This window comes from Hyperoodon ampullatus (assembly GCF_949752795.1).
Source record: "Hyperoodon ampullatus genome assembly, chromosome: 3".
In the NCBI taxonomy this organism is placed as follows: Eukaryota; Metazoa; Chordata; class Mammalia; order Artiodactyla; family Ziphiidae; genus Hyperoodon; species Hyperoodon ampullatus.
Window position 1 is genome coordinate 140,463,731 of NC_136916.1, and position 11,608 is coordinate 140,475,338.

At 41.2% G+C, this 11,608-nt stretch overlaps 1 pseudogene across 1 annotated transcript; it reads left to right on the forward strand.

Moving 5' to 3' along the window:
- Window positions 1-2,916: 2,916 nt before the first annotated feature.
- Window positions 2,917-4,464, forward strand: LOC307049649 (von Hippel-Lindau disease tumor suppressor-like; annotated as a pseudogene). Its single transcript has 2 exons — window positions 2,917-2,999; window positions 3,793-4,464. The product of its transcript is annotated as a von Hippel-Lindau disease tumor suppressor-like (transcript).
- Window positions 4,465-11,608: the final 7,144 nt, after the last annotated feature.

Genomic DNA, 11,608 nt, shown 5'->3' on the forward strand with positions numbered 1-11,608 from the left:
CAGACCGACTGCAAGAAGTAAAACCCCACTTCAAAGTGGCTTAAACAGTAAGGAAAGTTTATTTGAAACCAGTTGAACCTCAGGTGCAGGGCAGTCTGGGTTATTTAGTACATCAGTTCCATGATGCCTTCATTTACCCAGGTGTGGGTCTTTAGGGAAAGCTTTATATCAGTGTGGAGAATTGTTTACCTGCCAAGTTCCCAGACTCTTGCCTAGGACCAACCTTGCAAAGAAAGCCTTTTTAGGACAGCAGTCTCAGGCCTGCTCTGTTAACTTCTGCACAGTTTCGTTTCATTTTTCACTATTTCAAACAATGCTGCATTGATCTTTGTGTGTATATCTTGTCTCACTCAGGTTGGTATTTCCGTTGGATAAACCTAATCGACACATAAATTTGTTTGTTAAACGCTGTGTATATATAAAATTTTGTTAATTACTGCCAAATTGAACTCCAAAAAGCCTGCCAATTTACATTCCTACTAACAGTATTTGCAAGGGACCCTCCATTACACTGGTTATCAATCTTTGTAATTGTTGACAGTTGAATACAGCCAGAATCTTAAGAGCAGAAAATATAGAAAGATTGACAAAAAGTAACAAAATTGGATTAAGCTGATGTGACTTGCTATATGGTTACATATGACAATGTAGTGCTTTAGCTGATAGCAAATTTTTCATGAATATATTTTAAAGATAGGGTGTGAAGCACTTAATTGATTTGCTTTAGATGTGAAATTGAAGCTTACTGGGCAGAGTTCAAATAGAAAATATTTGTGTTTAACAGTGGGTTTTCAGAATTAAAATATGGTGTCCAAATACTGGTTACCTATTAAAGTAAGCTATTTGTATTGTCAACTTGATTATAATAAAATGGCACCAAGGTGTAAATACATGATTTTAATATTAAATGTTTATGAAATTAATGTTTTGTGGGAGAAGAGGGGTTGTGGCAGTGTTCATAAACACAAGCTACATTTTAAAACCATACCACTTTACTTTCAGAAATCTTAATATATGAAAGTATTGTTCCAAGTAGAAAACTGTCATTATAGTAGTTTTAGTGTTAGATCAAAAAAAACAAACAATGAATAAAAGAAGTGTAGCCATAAAGAAAATGGAGCTTGTATGGATGCTTATTAGGGGAATATTTTTCACTTGGAAAATAAAATAATTTATTATAGTTTATTTCTTCAGAAGAAAACTACCCTGGAAATGTGCACTTCTCTATAAGAAATCATAATGTGTTGTCTTTGTCTTCTGGTACTGTTATGAGTTTACGTGGTTGTAAGCTCATGTAAGATCCCATCTGGGTTTATAACCCCTTTCTCTTAATGCCTCAAAGGTTTCCTAACTGTGAGTGGACGTATTTAATGTGAGGAAACATTCCCAGTCTCCTTAACAGCCTGTTAAAGTGCTTGTTCCCTGAAACAGATACAGTTGTACCATCTGCAAATTATTTTGTACTGCCAGAGGAGATACTGAACCAACTTTTAGGCAAAGGTTTTTGTCTTCTACAGGGATTTCCAGAACAGTGATATGATAGGGAAATGCATTAAAAAACTTTATCCAAATGGTTTGAATACTTGTAACTTTCTGACCTAGAAGCTAGAAAGTAAAAAATTTCGATCCTAGTTCTGTCGGTGATTCATTGTGTATCCTTGAGAAATTCGTCTCTTTTTGTCTAAATCCTTTTGTCAGCTGTAAATTCAAGATAATACAGAACCATTTACTGACTTTTCAAAAATATTAAGAACTGCATATTGCTTTAAAAATGCAAAGATATGAATGCTAAACTTCAAAATAATTACAGCTGGAAAGTGTAAGCTTTTAAAGAGTACTTGGATGTCAAGGAAATGAAAGTGATTATTAGTGGTTAATGTGATTTTTGAGGTGATTTTCTTAAGGAGTAATAATTGAAAGCTTGTGTTTACACAGATCCTCAGATTGATGGGAGACAAAGCTCTCATGGTTTAATTGACAAGGAGCGTCTGTTTTTATCAAGTTGAATTAGGTACACTATATAGCCTCTTCTAATAACCTATTTCAGTTATGACAAGAAGATTCACACATGTGTATATAGAGAAAATATATTTAATTGAGGTATCTTTAAAAATGAACTCTATGGGCTGAAAATTACTCTTGCTTTGAGATAAAGAACTTTGGAAAATAAGCAGAGTTATTAATGCCTTCCCAACCTACACTTGATTCTTGAATTAAATTACAGTTTGAAGAATGCTTGCTTTTTAAAATGGCATTGAGAAGACTCTGTGGGTGCTTAACTTCTCACATTTTCATTTATGTTTTGAACAACTATGTAGTAATTTTCATTGCACATTAAAAAAAATTTCCTGAGTTAAAGTAAATGCTAAAGTCTCAGGCTATATAACCCCCTTTTATGTGGTGCTTCTTTTTTTAAATAAATTTATTTATTTATTTATTGGCTGTGTTGGGTCTTCCTTGCTGCGTGTGGGCTTTTCTCTAGTTGCAGTGAGCAGGGGCTACTCTTTGTTGCGGTGTGTGGGCTTCTCACTGCGGTGGCTTCTCTTGTTGCAGAGCACGGACTCTAGGCACACAGGCTTCAGTAGTTGCAGCATGTGGGCTCAGTAGTTGTGGTTCACAGGCTTTGTTGCTCCGCGGCATGTGGGATCTTCCTGGACCAGGGCTGGAACCCGTGTCCCCTACATTGGCAGGCGGACTCTCAACCACTGCGCCACCAAGGAAGCCCCTATGTGGTGTTTCTTATGCTTGAATTATTTGGTTTAATATGCTGTATACGGCGGGTCTGGATTTTTTAAGAACAATCTGGACAGGCTCCTATTTAGCTGCAAGGAACAAAGGCACATTCACGTTATCTTAAATGCTGGAGGCTTATTTTAAGATTACAGAGGACAGGAAGGCGACCGCCTCATCGGAGACATGGCTGGTAAAATGGCGCTTTGTCTTGTAGTGGGCACAGCAGCTCTGATAGCTGTGGATGTCCACTGCTCTGTAGTCGTCATGTGCCTACTCTTATGTTTCCCAGCTTCTCCCTTCACATAAAAAAGTGCTTTTCTTACAAGCACTTCAATATGAGGCTTTAAAAAGTCTTATTTAAGATAAATGACAAAAAAGCTTTCATATAATTATCTACAGGTTGATTTCAGATACCTTATCACCATAGTACTTAATGAATTGGGCTATGTTAGCTTCAGTTAACTATTTTAAGTTAACCCACATAATTTGTTGAACTTCATATAGTGTAAATGATTTAACTGAAATGAATTTTGCTCTAGTCTCAAATTTGTTAATTCTGCCTTTGTTAAATGTTTTAAATAGTTGATAATCTCATAGTTTCCTAGTCTCTTGCAGCATAATTGATACATTGTCTATATTATTATATTTGGTTAACTGAAGGTATTCTCTCTGTAAACTTCAACTAGTTGCCTATAAAATTTTCTCAGCAGAAACTAATGGTATTACATTTAAAAATGAAATACCTTGTCCTTTATTTAGAGGCCATATGTCTAGAAAGTCATTCTGTGTATAAAGATTAATCAACCAATCAAAAGACATAGCTTGGGCTTCCCTAGTGGCGCAGTGGTTGAGAGTCTGCCAGCCGATGCAGGGGACACGGGTTCGTGCCCTGGTCCGGGAAGATCCCACATACCGCGGGGCGGCTGGGCCCGTGAGCCATGGCCGCTGAGCCTGCACGTCCGGAGCCTGTGCTCCGTAACGGGAGAGGCCACAGCAGTAAGAGGCCTGCGTACTGCAAAAAAAAAAAAAAAAAAAAAAGACATAGCTTATTTTCTTTAGTGTTACCATTGACACCCGACAAAATATTGAATTACCGAGTTTTAGGCTCCAGGAGATAGTGCCCCGGAAGGTGGGGAACGCGGAAGAGGCCGAGGCCGGCGCGGAGGAGGGGGACGAGGAGGAGTCTGGCCCGGACGAGTCCCACCCGGAGGAGCCCGGCTCCCGGCAGGAGATGGAGGCAGGGCGGCCGCGGCCGGTGCTTTGCTCAGTGAACACGCGCGAGCCGTCCCAGGTCATCTTCTACAACCGCAGCACGCGCGTGGTGCTGCCCGGGTGGCTCAGCTTCGACGGCGAGCTTCAGCCCTACCCGACGCTGCCCCCCAGCACGGGCCGCTGCATCCATAGCTACCGGGGTCATCTTTGGCTCTTTCGAGATGCTGGGACATCTGATGGGCTTCTAGTTAACCAAACCGAGCTGTTTGTGCCGCCTCTCAATGTTGATGGACAGCCTATTTTTACAAACATCACACTACCAGTGTACACCCTGAAAGAGCGGTGCCTCCAGGTTGTGCGAAGCCTAGTCAAGCCTGAGGATTACAGGAGACTGGACATTGTGAGATCCCTCTACAAGATTTGGAGGACCACCCAAATGTGTGGAAGGACCTGGAGCGGTTGCCCCAGGAGCATATTGAAAATCAGTGGATGGCAGAGGAGACTGAAGATTTTAATTGAAATTTACACTCCTGGGTCCTGGCTTTTGACAGTCCTGACAAGTCTTGATCTAGATCTAGGGCTGGTCACTTTTCCTCGGCTTCAAAGTGTCTCATTCTTGGAGTAAAAATGCTCCATTGCTTAAAAGAAAGTTAACTGACCTCACTACTGGGCACTGTGATGTTTAAGGGCAAATATCACAAAATGTAATTTAATGCCTGTCCCTTCTAGAAGTATTTATCAAGGGAAAGTAGTTGCATTTTTGCCTCCTAGTGAGTCAGGAAAGTTTCTGTGTAAGGACTTTTGTGTAAGTAATTCAATGAGAATTGTAGCTTATTCTTGAATTGTAGGAAAGCAGTGGCATCTGCTTTTCATTCCTGTATCGTGGTTGGTGATGTGCCCGCGTCCCGCTCTGAGAGACCAAGATGTCCTTGGGGCAGGGGCATATCCGTCTGCCCTTTGACACTCCAGTGCCTCGCACGTTATGAGCCTTCTCTCAGTGTTTGTTGAATGAACAAACCAGTGGCTACTTTGGTAGAAAGTGTTAGAGGTTTTCACCCTTTTTTTTGAGGGCAGGTGGTAGTGGGGGCCTTAAAGTATATACAGTAAACGAATGTTTTCAAGGGCATCAATTTTATAGAAAGCAGTTTTTATAATTTTCTAAATTGTGGCTTTTCTCTGTCCACTGTTGTCACAGGGCTGTTTTATTTCTGTTTCTAAGACAGGATTAGCTTTCCACAGTTCTTATTGATGATAGCTTTTTTGAAACTTGCTATCTGCACAGAAGATAGGAGAAAATAGCCGTCCCCTTGTTTAATCATAGTATTAAAGAGCTACTCCTGTACTATAAATAGGTTTTTGCCAAATGTGGGTACTTCTGTTCCTTTTTGTAAATCCATGACATTTTTGTTCGATTCAGCAGTTTTTCATCAGGCAGGATCTGGTGACACTTTGCACCTGGCTGGAGGAGAGGACAAAGCCCTCCAGCCTCTCGGAAGTTACTGCTAACACCCCGTGGATTCAGAGGGTAGCCTGGAATGTTTTCTAATTTTATACATGTACAGATCCTTTCTTATAGGCTGGACTTAAATTCATTAACTCAAATTCAGTACTTCTATCAGGCATCCTTTTTTGGTAGCTAATCGTTAAAAAAAGCAAAAAACAAAACTCTCCAGTAGAGAAAGTGTTGGAAGAGACAGAAAAATAAAGGAAGAGAAAAGATCCAATTAAGTACACTACTTAAATACAACCACTAACTTAACATTTTGAACTTTTAGCCTTTTTTTGGCTTGGTTTTACATAGTTGAGATCATACTGAGTGTACAGTTTTGTATTCTACTTTCTCATTTAACTTTATAACTTAAATATTTTTCCATGGTATTATAAGCTCTTCATAGACATGAGTGCAGCCTTCCTTTTATAAATAATGTTGGGATATTTCTTGGCATCTTTATTAGTTCCTTTGAGCACAGTTCCTGTGCTCTGATATCAGAGTGAAGTGAATGAATCAAATGCCTTACAGTTTTCCCACCTAATCTTATTCTCCTCTTTCAATATTCAACAAATAAGTGGGCCTTTTTTTTTTCTTTAGCCTGTTGTGGTACTCATTCAGTGACACATCTATAATTTTTTAACTAATTTTTTTGTCAAATTGTTGGGTAGGGAAGAAGAAATGCTGGTATAGAAGGCAGCCATATGATTTCAAAAGTGGGATAGGATGGAAGATTTAAGGAAGCCTGCTGGTGCTCGATTAGTTCAGTGTTAGTTTTATTATTTTTTAAACCTGTCTTTGTGTCAAAATGAGATTTCATGTTCCTGTCAAAACTTGCAATTTGAGTACTGTGTTTTTTGTGTTGTCCAAGGAAGATTGAAAACCTATAGCATGTATGTACTCATTTGAAATCTTATGAATGTATTAAATGTATTGCTTTTAAGAGACTGTGATCTTATCTATTTTGAGTTAAAAAAAAAAGCTTTTTTGGATACATTACATGGTGCTAAGTAAAGGGAAAAAAAATTGAATTACCAACAAAATTACCCATATACATACTGTACCAGTAAATAACTCTATTAGCTTTCTTTCTGAAAATCCCTTATATTTACAAGTATAATTCATTCACAAAACTGCGCTCCACATAATTGGGACTTAATGCTTCAGCAAAGAAAATGAAAAATGTAGCCTCTCTCCTCAGGGCTGTATAGTCAGATATCTCTTTGTCCTTTGGTGGATTTACACACTTTCTGACATCAAGTTTTGATCAAATGAAGAGAGTATCTCTAGCGATTTGTACAGTCTGGGTGACTACATGAAATAAAACCAGTGGGGCGTGGCCTTCCAGGCAGGCCTCTTTAGGCTGGAATTCTTGGTGCCAAGGGGAGCTAAGTCCTAGCCAGGCCATGGCTCCATCCACTGAGTTTAAAATTTTCACTTTGTTTTTTCATTTCTGAGTTTTATTTATATCTGCCTAGATATTTTTGATATTTTCTCATTCTTTGATCAGTTTTTTTAAGTTCATCATTTATTTCATGAGATATTTCAAACATAATTATTTTACATTCTGTACTTGATAATTTCAATATCTGAAATTCAACAAATCAGTCTATTATTTGTTGTTTCTGCTAACTCTCTCTCATGGTTGGTTCTATCCTTGCTGTATTTGGTAATTTTCATTTGGAGATCATATTTTCTTGAATTTAACACGTGGAAGCTGGTGGGCCTAATTTGGGATGCTTCCCTTTAAAGGGGACTTACGTTTGCTGTTTTTTGCTGGCTTTTAGGGTTTGTGCTTTGGGAGAAACAACAGCTACAATGAAGGAACATAAATAGTACCAGAGATGCTGTTTCAAAGAATGACAGTAAAGGTTAGCTGGGAGTAGGTATTTGACAGTTCTTATTTAATATCGTTTATCAGAGTTGCAAACTAGAATGTACCAGCCACTAGCATCAAAAGCTTTAAAGTTGTTGTGACCCTCTTATACATGATTCTTGTAGCTTCAGTTTCCTTTCTGCTGCAAGAGGTGACAAAACATGGGACTCTAGAATGTGTAAGGAAGTGCAGACATTAGGTATAAGGAAAAACATTTGCATGCTGTCTGTCCAGGCTTCTTCCTATTCTGCAAGGGCTGGTGAGTCTTGGGTATGTTTATCTTTATTCTCACGTTTGTGTTTTTTAGCAAAGTGAATGATCAATAAATGATTTAAGTTTTATAGTTTTAAAAAATGTCAGGAACATACTGTGAGCCAGGAATAGTAATATTCTGGTACCTCTAAAATCCTTGGAGTCTCAAGTTTGGGTTTGTCTTTTTTTTTTTTTTTGCTGTATATGGGCCTCTCACTGTTGTGGCCTCTCCCGTTGCGGAGCACAGGCTCCTGACGCACAGGCTCAGCGGCCATGGTTCACGGGCCCAGCCGCTCCGCAGCATGTGGGATCCTCCCGGACCGGGACACGAACGCGTGTCCCCTGCATCAGCAGGCGGACTCTCAACCACTGTGCCACCATGGAAGTTTGGGTTCTTGATTGCAAGAGTTAGTAGTTCAACTCTGCTTCACTGGTCTCCATCCCACTTGCTTACGACTTACTGCCACTGCTCTAATTTTAGCCCATTGTTTTCATCTTCCCCTTGGAAATTTTCCTTACTTTTTAGTGAGCACAGGAATGCATGAATAATTATTTTTATAGTAATTTATTCGGGAAGAGTTAGAATAGCCTTTGAAAGTAGCTGATCTGTCATACTGCCAGAAGTGGGAGTTCCAGGAGTTATGAATTTATCATCACTTTAGAGAAGAGGAAACAAAGGCACAAAGATGTTAAGTAATTTGCCCAAAATCACAGAGCTGCTGAGTGATAAAGCCATTGTTGGAACCCATGTGGTCTGGCTCCAGAACCTACACTTTTTTTTTTTTTTTTTTTTTTTGCGATACATGGTCCTCTCATTGTTGTGGCCTCTCCCGTTGCGGAGCACAGGCTCCGTATGCGCAGGCTCAGCGGCCATGGCTCACGGGCCCAGCCGCTCTGTGGCACGTGGGATCCTCCCGGACCGGGGCACGAACCCGTGTCCCCTGCATCGGCAGGCGGACTCTCAACCACTGCGCCACCAGGGAAGCCCCCGGACTTTCATTTTTAAACAGAGGTCTTTAGATCTAAATAAGAGCCATTTATTGAACAAGTTTGTTAGCACTGCCTTTGTTTCTTAGTGGCTGATCTCTCAGCATTTAGTAGCTTATCAATACCTCTACTCTCCATTGTCAGAGAAGACCAAAGCGGAAACTCCCGGGTCTGAAGTTCCAGGTCTCCAGGCAGTTTTATTACCCTGTGAAGAAACTCTTACTTGGGGTCAAATGTTCTCCAATTTTAGGTTGTGTTGGAAACACCTGGGGAGCTCATTTAATATGCATGTTCCAGGGTCCCACTGCTACAGCTTCTGATCCAGTAAGTGCTGGTTGGAGTCTGAGAATATGCATTTTTAGCAAGTTCTTGGGGTGATTCTAGACCAGTTGTGCTGAGGCCCATACTTGGTGAACGCTGGCCTACTCCCGCCTTTGGCAAAACTCGAAAACTATTAGGATGCATTCTCTGGCCCCTGCACTCCCCCTCCTCCAGGCATACATGATCCCAGGGTTCATATATGATGCTTGAGCTTTTTAGTATTATTTCTATAACTATGTACTTTTTACTTTTAAAAAAGTGCTAAAATGTACTTTAAACTAATAAGTTGCCCTTCATCACTATTAAGAAAAAGAAATTAATGTTGCATTCATAAAGAGTTTTGAACAGCAAAGCCATCATTTTGACCTATTTTTCTGCCTGGTTCCCCGACTCTCTCTTACTTTTTCCTGAGACTGGCTGTTCTCCCTTACCTCTTCTAAATTCCACCTTAGATTTCTTAAACATTTACCTGGCATCATGTATGGACCAGCTAAGAGGCAACTGCAGTGGGAGACAGGCAACCATAAGCACTGTGATTTTCTAATTTTAAGCCATTGATTCTCTCCAGTGACTGCTGGGAATTTAATCACCAAACTGCAGGGCCAGGACCCAGGCCTTCCCTGCACTTTCTGGACCGGACTTGCACCTGATTAGCCCTGTCTTATTTCTGCCCATTCCCTGTGTGACTTGCAAGGGTTAAATCAGAGCATGATCTACTTATTATCTAATGCCTATTTTGAAAAAGCTGTCTCTGTCTATTACCATCATCCATATTATATCTGAATGTTCTGAAGTATTGGAGTTCAGCTGCTTAGGACAGATAGAGAGTCCAAATGAAAATCAAAGGCCAGTTTTACATAAAACAAACAAAAACTCCTCTCTTCTCTTGTCAGATAAATTGCTCAGAAGCTCGCAGGCTACATGCAGAAATCACAGTTAAAGTAATTTTTCTATTTTCACCTACTCTAACAAAGAGACAAAGCAATAGCTTTTTCAACCAAAAATAGTCTCTGCCGTGACGCAGACCCACAGAAAGTGGCTGCAGCCCCTCCCCGCTCGCTGCTCTTAGGCTTGTTTATAGCCAGAGCGCTGATAAAGTCAACAGGATGTGGTCACAGGTCAAGGTTCAGAGGGCCTATATGGTGATTTCCACGCCGCGTGTACACCACATGTATAAGAGGTATTTGTCCTTTCTTATTCTGGAAATGAACTCAAGCAACATGGATGGTGACATTTGAGTCACAATTATGGCAAAGTCAGAAAAGGCCTGCAGCAATCACACTTCAGTAATCACCTTAGCTAAAGCATTTTATGAACACATGGTTGGTCCAGTCTTTTCCCTGTCCCGACTCCCCTTATGGATACAAAGCCCCAAGAGCAAACGTTCTCCCAGGCCATTCGAGCCTGTCCTCCTACTTAGGTCTTCAGGGGCTCCAGGCCCTGGGCCTCTGCATTCTCCCAGTCCCTCCTCACTCCTGCTGTGGCTTCACTTATCCTTCCAACCCGCTGAGCCCTGTGGCTAGTAGCTATGGGGACACGGTGACCTCGAATTCCTCCGTCTTTTAGCCTTCCTTCAAGTCCCATCCCCTTCCATCCCCTGCTTTCCCCAGTGATGCTGGAGAAAGCTTCCACATGGCTGCCTTGCTTCCTGGGTTCCCGAGGCCAATTCCAGGTGGGTCCTCGCTGTGGACCGGAAGTCCTTTTCTTCTATTCATCCCTTGGATTCCCTTCCTAACAGAGGCAGTTTAAACCGTTCCCACTGTCCTAAGCCCTCAACCTTCTCTCTGCTCCCTTCCTTCCTGGCAACTCAGCATGCGTCCTACGTTACAGAGAACTCTGGGGCCACAGAGCATGCCTGCACTCCCTCAACCTCCCTCTTCCAACCACAAAGAGGACCTTCATCAGCCTGTTTTCCTCAACTTAAGTTTCTGAGACTAAAAATGCGTCTTTCTCTCCAAGGTGGAACTCTGTACACTGGTGACGCCAGCCAATCTTTCATGCAAAACCTATTCCCGCCTTTCTCTGTATTTCAGATCCTTTCTCTGCGGTGGCTCCTTCTTCTCCCCTTGGAAGTGTGTTGGAATCCTAGCTTGATATGGACTTAGGTAGTTTTCACTCCTAATATGTAACTTTATTTACCATGTCTCTTTTTAAAAAAATTTATTTATTATTTATTTTTGGCTGTTTTTGTGGCTGCACACAGGCTTTCTCTAGTTGCAGTGAGCAGGGGACACTCTTCGTTGCAGTGTGCGGGCTTCTCATTGCGGTGGCCTCTCTTGTTGTGGAGCACGGGCTCTAGGTGTGCAGGCTTCAGTAGTTGTGGCACGTGGGCTCAGTAGTTGTGGCTCGTAGACCTTGGCATCTGTGGCCTTAGTTTGTGTAGAGAACTCAAATGGGCCAAAACCTTGGCTTTTGAATTTCAAAAGCTAAGGTCCACATACAAGACACAGATGTGCAAGAAAACAGGATATTTTAACAGTCATTTTTCCAGCCTCTTATTGGGAGACAGATTTCCTCGGCCATGGAGAGAGGAAGGGTCATCAAGGAGAGAACTGAGGAGAGATTCTTAACAGCCCCTCCCTACTCTCTTCTTCCTTGTTGACAGAACCTACCTCATATCAGAGAAGCTCAAAATAACAGACATTTGCTTTCCCAGCCTCCACTGCAGCTAGAGTTGATGGAGGGAGCTATTTACAAAGATTGTCTTCCCTGACTGCAGAGAGAGATGAGACGGAATG